This window comes from Macrosteles quadrilineatus, unplaced genomic scaffold (assembly GCF_028750875.1).
Source record: "Macrosteles quadrilineatus isolate MER2022 unplaced genomic scaffold, UCM_ALF_1.0 Scaffold_7__1_contigs__length_78375512, whole genome shotgun sequence".
Taxonomy (NCBI): domain Eukaryota; kingdom Metazoa; phylum Arthropoda; class Insecta; order Hemiptera; family Cicadellidae; genus Macrosteles; species Macrosteles quadrilineatus.
Window position 1 is genome coordinate 74,850,819 of NW_026542600.1, and position 8,153 is coordinate 74,858,971.

Sequence of the window (8,153 nt, forward strand, 5' to 3'; positions counted from 1 at the left end):
ATGTGACAAGGAAATGTTTTTAACTAAATTGCCGCAGTTCAAAGTTGAATTTACTGAATGTTATACTTCAGAAGTGAAAAGTAACATAACAAAAATAACAACCAATTAATGTTATTAACACAAAGCACTGTAATAATTTAAAATCGTCACACTTTCTGCACAAAAAACTGGAGGAGTGTGGGACTGAATGCTCTTGGAGTAGCCCACTGCAAGATACAGTCCCTGCTGAATTTAGTACCTAGGAAAACTCACCTTTTATAGTTTTTTTGAACTGAAAATTATATCAACATTTGTCTTCCTACTTATAGATATTACTTTTGAAAAATTAATAACCTTGTCATTATAATAATTAGCGATATTCTTTAGTTTTTTTTTCGGCTAACTTTAAACAATACGCTAACATCAAAGTCAACTGTAATTCCTTTACATCAAATTGATGCATCGAATCAAATCAAAATTTCGACGCATCGCACACCACTACCCTTAACCAACCTCGCATTAAGTGATAATTGGATTGATATAGCATATTGGTTAGTTTTTCAAAGTACTGGAAATAACTTCTACTCAGTTAGATTCTAGCTAACGAATAGAAAATATATTCGTATTTTGCACAATCGGTGAGGGTTGCATGCGGCCGTGAGGGTCAGTGGCCTTATTGACAAACAACGAGTTTTGGGGGGTGGGGAAATGGAAAGTCCTGTTGCTTTGGAATTTGGTATGCATTTTGACCAGGGGGGCAGTGGCAGCCACTAACAACACCTATGGATGGGAAGGGGGAATGTTTGGTGATTTGTAATCTTTAAAACATTGTCTTAAGTTGATGTTCATTTCTCTGACAAGTGTGGGAAGTAATTTTTCAACCTTAAACCTGTGATACTCAACTCCCGATTAACCAGGATAAAGTAGGGTTGAGGCTTCCTGGATACGTAAAATCGCGGTTAATCAACAAAATACTATTGAGTGTATTGTAATACAATACAGTATTAAATTATGGTAATTAACATGTTTATTTTGCATTTAAACATAACTGAATGTTATACAGTATTTGACAGAAATCACAATGAATAACACACGTATTTGATCAAAACGACACTCGTAAATACAAAGAAGATCTGGTCTATGATAAAATAAAATATTTACAAGACAAACTACCGTGAATTAATTTCTATGAAAATAAACAGTTTTCTGTTTTTGAACAAAGAAATATTTTTTTACTCTACTTTCATGTTACACAATTTTGTCTGCAATAATTTGAGCATTGTATTGCAAACTGTGTAAGCATAGGGTCTAAGGCTGCGGCTCCACTTGCCGTAAATTGTCGCGCTGCAAATTTTAGCGCGCTACACGCTACAGATGGTGGCTCCACTAGCAGCAGAGTACGAACTACAATCTGCAGCGTCCTCAGATGCACCGTGGCTAAACTAGCAGTTAAGTGTAGCGCGGAGGTAAACGTGGCCCTGGATCATGCCGCAAATTAACATTCGTAGTGTTGTTATCGTTATCAGTGTACTTTATCAAGACGACGCCGATCACAGCAGGAAAATGGTGGACCCATCCAATATTAACCCTTTCAGTGCTATGAAACGATATATCGTTGTTTTAAAAAATCTCTAAGGGATATAGAGAGGAAGGTTATTTAAAAAAAAAATAGCAAAACGGCCATTGGTGACCTGCATGTTCATAGGATACACTAACAACCACTTAGCTAAAAGATTCGCCCAATCCGATGATTTCGAGGTGTATGTCTAAACTAAGGATTATGAACACCTCACTATGCCCCAGTGGTTGTAGTATATCGCTACAAACACACAGGTCACCAATTATTTGCCACACAGGACGGGATTCGAACTCGAGCAGACGAATGCCACTGGCCAAGTGACACACGCCCTAGCCTTCTCGGCTATCTGTGCTTGAAGACTGAGGAGTCAAAAACCGGTATTTAAAGCTGTCACCACCGATTGCGAACAGATAGCGCTACAGATGGTTGTTCAATGCGTTACTAGGTAGCAGCACCAGTTAGTCACGGACTATTTAGATGAAATCTTTTAGTTTAAACACAACAGTGATCATAAATGTGTTCCTGAGACTTTGTTGCAAAACATTAGTTTCCTTAAAATGGCTATATTACGATAACCTCGTCCAACTAAATCAAGGTTAAATTCAATATTACATTGTAAACTATATGTCTTTTGATTTTATGAGATTTTGGTTTCAAATAATGCTATCAGAACATAAAAATTTATAGGAAAACCAGAAAAATTACAACAAAAACTAAGTTTTATTTTATGTTTACTACAAATACCGGGATTTATCTTTCTTATATATTTTCTTATTGTGTTATTATTCAAAATTAGCCTAATTAATAAAATAGTGACAACATGACAGTTAAAATTCAACAACAGGTAATGGAATTAAAAGGCAAATAAAAAAGTCTTACAAAATATGAATTATTGGCCTAGCACTGAAAGGGTTAAGCAACGTAAAGTCCGAAGGGAAGGGATGTTCCATACATTGCATACTGAAAGTATTCAGACAAGTTTTTTTGAATACTATCGAATGTCCCAAAACTCGTTTGATTACTTAATAGAATCAGTATCAACACGTTTTCATAAGGATACCAAACTAAGAGAAGCAATTGGAGTATAGGAAAGGCTTTCAGTGACATTAAGTTAATTTTAGTGTACTGAATTTTAAGTAATTAATTTTATACAGTGAACCCTCGCTTCAACAATCCTGGGTGTGTCGAATTACTCTACTATTATGGTCATTTTATCTCTATTTCTATTTTATTTTAATTTTATTACACTCATTCACCCTCAGAAGTAATATTTCTAAGTAACCAATGTAAGGTGAATATCAATATGAGTTTCGTGAGTTTTTGTTGTACCTATTAAAAATAATCTAAAACAGCCATTAGGAGCTTTTAATTATAGGGCTAATTATAACAATTGTACGACTGCTGCACTTAAAAACAAATTGAATGTTTTCACGTATTTGTTTCTCCAATTACTACTGTTTTACTTTATAATATAAAGTAGGAAACCCCTACACAACCTCTATAAAACAAGATTCCCACACTCCCGATGTAATAATTTAATAATTTCTAAGATAATAATTTCACAGTCCAGTTCAGGCTCCATTGATTGCAAATCAATCCACAAAAAAAAAAAAAAAACTAAGGACACTAAAAAGTCTAAACTGATTGTAGCATATGTGTGTCTTGTCCATGTATGCCTGTCGGCTGTACGTACACTGACTTGGCGCGGCACTACAATCTACAGCTAGTGGAGCCACCTGTTGGCTGCAAAATGTAGCGCGAAAATGGTCCGAGTTCCATTCCCGCGCGACGCTACATTCTACGGCGTGCTGTAAAATGTAGCGCGCTGCAGACTGTCGCTAGTGGAGCCACCTTTGTTTGATCGCTGCAATCCCATTTCCTCAACTGACAAGCTACAATTTGCAGCGCGGCAATCTACAGCAAGTGGAGCCGCGGCCTAAGACCTTGAGTGGGCCTGGGCCTGGCTAGTGACAGTGATTTATTATTTTTTGGTTTGTTTACATCCTAACTGTCCTTCCTACCCAGAAAGATACACTGTGGTTTCAAAAACATTGACTTGTGTTGGTAATTAAGACTGTCTGTCTGCATTTAACTCTCCGAGTGTTATGTGTCGTAAAAGCGACTCATAACACATCCGTTGTAGGGTTATGTGTCGCTTTTGCGACTTACAAACACTGTTTACGGCGACGGCTCTGGGACTGACTGAATCAGATTGAACTGTATCGAGTTAGGTATCGTTTTTTTAGCAGATTCAGATCTTTCTCCTGATGTCTGTTTCTATACGCTTTTCATTTCAGTTCCGAAAATATTGTAGCAGACAGCTGACGTGCGTATTTGTAAACAGCTTGGTTAACCTCACACCGATGACTGATGTGTTTTATTACGTTTATCATTGTTTTAGTGTTAAAAATCATAAGTAGTGATATACGTGGTGCATTATAAAAAGATTTAAGTGACTTTGAAGGGCTGGTTGATGATCCTGAAGAAGTAGGTAGTGAGTGATATTGATGTAAATTATCAGCCAGATTCCTAGCTATGGTTAGGCTATGCATTGATACTTTGATAGTGTATCGCATGAAAATCTTATCGACACTTTATCAAAATTAGGTATTCATGACAAAGAATTAAATTGGTTTAGATCCTACCTATTTCTTAGGCAACAATATGTTGAGATAGAACATTATAAATCAGATTTCTCAAGTAAATATAATTACATCCAAAAGTTTAATTCACAGATGCAGATGGTCCGCCATGGAGTTCCGCAAGGGTCGGTGTTGGGGCCCCTCTTGTTCCTAATATACTTGAGGGGTCTGCCGGACTTGATGCCTGTGGGCGGGGCGGCCTGTTTGTATGCTGATGATACTAATATTACCATTTGTGGAAATTCAAAAGAAAGTATTGAGGCATCATCATTGGTCAGTCTCTCCATCATAAAAAAATTCTTAGATAGCAAAAACCTTCTTTTAAACCCTGAAAAATCTAATTTTGTATCATTTTCTACAAAACAAAACAAAAACAAATTAAATCCAGACATAATCTTAGAAGATTATAAATTACAACAGGTAGAACATACAAAATTTCTTGGTTTAATAATTGATAAAAATCTAGCCTGGGACAAACATGTTGATCATGTTATCAAAAAAATGTCTTCAGGAGTATCTGCTTTAAGACAAATGTATAAAGTTTGCAGCTTAAAAACATTAATATCAATATATTAAGCCTTAGTTCATTCTAATTTAGCTTATGGAATCAGTATATATGGAGCAACTACATCAAAAAACTTAAAACGGATTTTATCGTACCAGAAAAGGGCAATTAGGGCAATGTTTAATTTAAAAAGGAAAGATTCGGTAAAACATATTTTTACCGATCTTGGAATACTAACTGTTCATGGACTATATATCTTGGAAACTATTATTTATGCAATAGTTATTTGTGTAACTAGTGGTGAAAGTGGCACTTTGCTGCACACGAGAGCAATGTTTACGCACGAGCCGCAGGCGAGTGTGGAATGATCTCGAGTGCAGCAAAGGCCTTTTTCACTCGTGTTACACATTATATTTTTCCTACAGTCACTATAAAGCATATAAATAATTAGTCTTTCAAACACTATGCAACACGTTTTTAGGTTCAGCTGGCAACACAAATGGTGCCCTAGAGAAAGTAGTACCCGCGGCCCATATCACTCCGCTATTTTTCCTCGGCAAGAAATATGCTCCGCGTTTTGAGAATATAGATCCGTATGTTTTTGTAATTTGAAGTGGTTTCCGCGCCTAAAAAAAATGCTTAAAAGGTATTTTCTTGTTTATTAAGATCGTAGGAAGGTTTTAAAAACGTTTAAAAGAAAAGTCCAGAAAGTTCAGAAATACCGAAACGATAAACACGAAATGACAGGTTAAATCGTAGTTATAATAGTCAATCAGCTGCTCATAGTATAATTATCTTTAAGTGTTGCCAACCTATTTCTAAGCGTACACGGATTACGTGCATAATGGAACCACGCTGTTTTGTGTTGTTTCGTTGGAATCCTGATGTGCGGCAAAGTATAAACCGTACGGCAAAGTATAAACCGTACGGCAAAGTATAAATATGCAGCAATTAGCAGCTTTCTGTACTATAAACAGTACAAGGAAGCCAACTTTGTCGGGTGACTGTAGGAAAAAAATATTACAAAAACTCAGGTATCAAACAAAATTAGTCATAATTATAACACTCGTTCTCAATCTCAAATTGATAGACACAATCTAGAATTTTATAAAAAGAAAACAAAATTCGCAGGAAATAAATTTATGTCCCATCTTCCAAAAATACTTCTAACTGAAAATGATACAAAAAAGTTTAAAAATTGTCTGAAACAGTATTTGATTAAAATTGCCCCTTATTCTCTTGAAGAGTTTTGGGAGAACAAATAAAATAAATATTCTGTCTTATTTTTAGTTCTTAAATGTAAAACATTTTATTTTGTAAGATCTGACTCTATTCCTGTACAATTGTACTTAAATGAATAAAGGATATTTTGATTGATTGATTGATGCATTCTTAGCTAAACGCTATGTACCGAAATCTGTTTTTTGCCTATAACTTATTTATTTGCAAACCTACTTCCTTATATATATTTTTTTTTTGAATCCTCATAAAATTCATAAAAATAAGTTGTTGAACATTTTTTTTGTAATGTGTTATATGTTACATTGAAGCCCATAATTTTCCAAACAAAATGATATATAAAACAGTATACTTTACATTGTTTTAAGTTTCTAAGATACATTTTAATAAAACACTGCGATTGCGCAATAAATGGGCGAACATTAAGACCAAAACTAGAGACACTTGGATGGTAATTTTACCTATTTTTCCTGGAAAGTGCCCTGGTTGAGTGTACATGCTTTAAGATTTCTTAGTTGTTATATTTTAGTGATAGTTAAGTAATAGTTTTAATAAGTTATTAATTCAATGTGACAATGTTAGTTATTAATAACACAATTAGTTACCCAGATGTGTCATTATTTCATTTCATATTAAATCTTTGAAAACAACTGCCCAACAAACAGATAACTTCAAAAACTAACTTTATTTTCTATCGGTTGGTCTTTTTAACTACCTAATAAGTTCTATCAGTTACTTTATTGACTAACTAACTAATAACTTCCATCAGTTACTTTTTACAGGACTAACTAATAACTTCTAACATATCTTTGTTGAATTAATTTTAAAACTAGAAACTATTACTACTCTCTTTTGTTTGCATCCTAAAACTGTTTACATGGTACAATTAACATCAAAGTCAAATTAAAAAAAAAAAAACTTATCGGATTGTTTTGCTTGGTCTACTGTAGCATATGAAGATGGTTTTACAAGTAGATAGCTCAACTTCTTAGAAAGTTTAGTTGCGATGATATGATGTAGCCATACTATCAAAGTAAACATGTAAAGTATTAATAATACTTATAATAGGCTACATGATTTTCAAGTAAACTAAAAATTTAGAATGAGGCAGTAACAAAGGCAACACAGTCTTTGTAAAACAACTTTATTACATTTTATGTATTTTAAAAATATTTTATTCAAGTTAGTTTGTAACAAAATATGCTTTATTTTACATTTGTTTTAAATACATATTTTTAGGTTTACAATTGACTTTAACAATAGCCTAAGATATTATGGTAACAAACAAAGAATGAACAAAAAAGAACTAGCCTAAAAGACAAAATACCTATAAAAATACTGTTGTATCAAGATTACATATTATCATGTAATTTTTTCTGCGATCCATATTACACTCGGTTAGTTGGGAGTGTACAGTATAGGCCTACCGACAATCTGATAACAAACCACATTCTGCTTTCATGGAGGAACATCTATTCATAAAATCATAAATAATACTATTTTAGTTAAATTCAAGTCATTCTTTAATACCTACTTTATTACATCACTAAAAGGCATCAAGTGACTCAGAGGGTTGAAAGGGATGGGTGGGTTGTTAATGTCGGTTGTCGGTTTTACCGGTTAAAAAAAATGAACCGAGAAATGACAAAAAAAAACAGTTTCCGTCTATTGGTTATTGTGTTATCATTTTGCCTCCGTAGTTGGTTAGGAGGACATAAAAGGTTTTATTATTTTAATTTTTTAAATTTATTACTATGGTAATGATGCTATGAAACCCCCATTAGCAGGGCTACTAATAAATTCTACAAATTTATTAGTAGAATAAACTGCTTGAATCAACAAGTAAAATTACTGACCAATAGTTAGAAAATCCATAAAATAAAGAAAAGTCTATAAAAACTTATATTAACACCTTAATGATATAAGATGTTGGTGTGCTGGTGTTTCCAAAACCTTACATATTACAGTTTTTAACAACATTATAATCTAATATTATTATAATTATTTGTGAGTATAGCCTTGAATAGTAACCTGAAATATAAAAAAAAAAACAATTGTGATTTGTACTGTTAGATACAACAACGTATTTGAAGTTAGGGTATGTTCTCTAATCTAATCTTGCTTCAAAATATAATAGCCCTCAAATGAAGTAAGATACAGTACTAATTTAAAAAAATTTGTACTACCTTTGAATGAGTAGAGAGAAAAA